We start from the raw sequence: 606 nt of genomic DNA, 5'->3' as shown, positions 1-606 counted from the left end.
TTCTGAGCTAATTATATTAATCCAATGCACAGACCGTTAGCGCATTCACATTTAGGGATGGTTTGAGCTGCTACCTTTGCCATCAGCCTGAAACTCGATCGTTACATTCTGTGTACGTGTGTAATTGCACATGAGACCCCGTGCGTTCGAAAATTCATGGAAAAGAAACAGACTCCCGGCCAGCTCAGAAAAAATTATCTGGCTAAGCGTAACAGAATTGTAAACACGGGTAAACAACTTCAATTAGGGGCGCATTACCACTTACCGATGAAATGTTTTCATTTTTTGAGTACGATTGCTGTATTAATGGTCAAATAAGCGATTCATGTTTCCGAAAAGCGTAATGCATCCAGTTGGTGATGGGTGATCGTCAAGAACATTCGATCACTTCAAGACAATTCGTCCCAATAAAACTGCCACGCATAACATGGCTGCACTTCGTTGGTACTGTTTTCAATGTTGCATTTCCGATGAAGGCGGAAAAGTTGTAGACCCGTGTACTCAGATTTGGGTGCACGCTAAAGAACCACAGGTGGTCAAATATTCCGGAGCCCTTCACTACGAGTTCTCTCATAATCATATAGTGGTTTTGGGACAATAAACCCC

The sequence above is a fragment of the Rhipicephalus microplus genome, unplaced genomic scaffold, assembly GCF_043290135.1.
Source record: "Rhipicephalus microplus isolate Deutch F79 unplaced genomic scaffold, USDA_Rmic scaffold_585, whole genome shotgun sequence".
Taxonomy (NCBI): domain Eukaryota; kingdom Metazoa; phylum Arthropoda; class Arachnida; order Ixodida; family Ixodidae; genus Rhipicephalus; species Rhipicephalus microplus.
Note: the sequence above shows the minus strand (reverse complement) of the source record.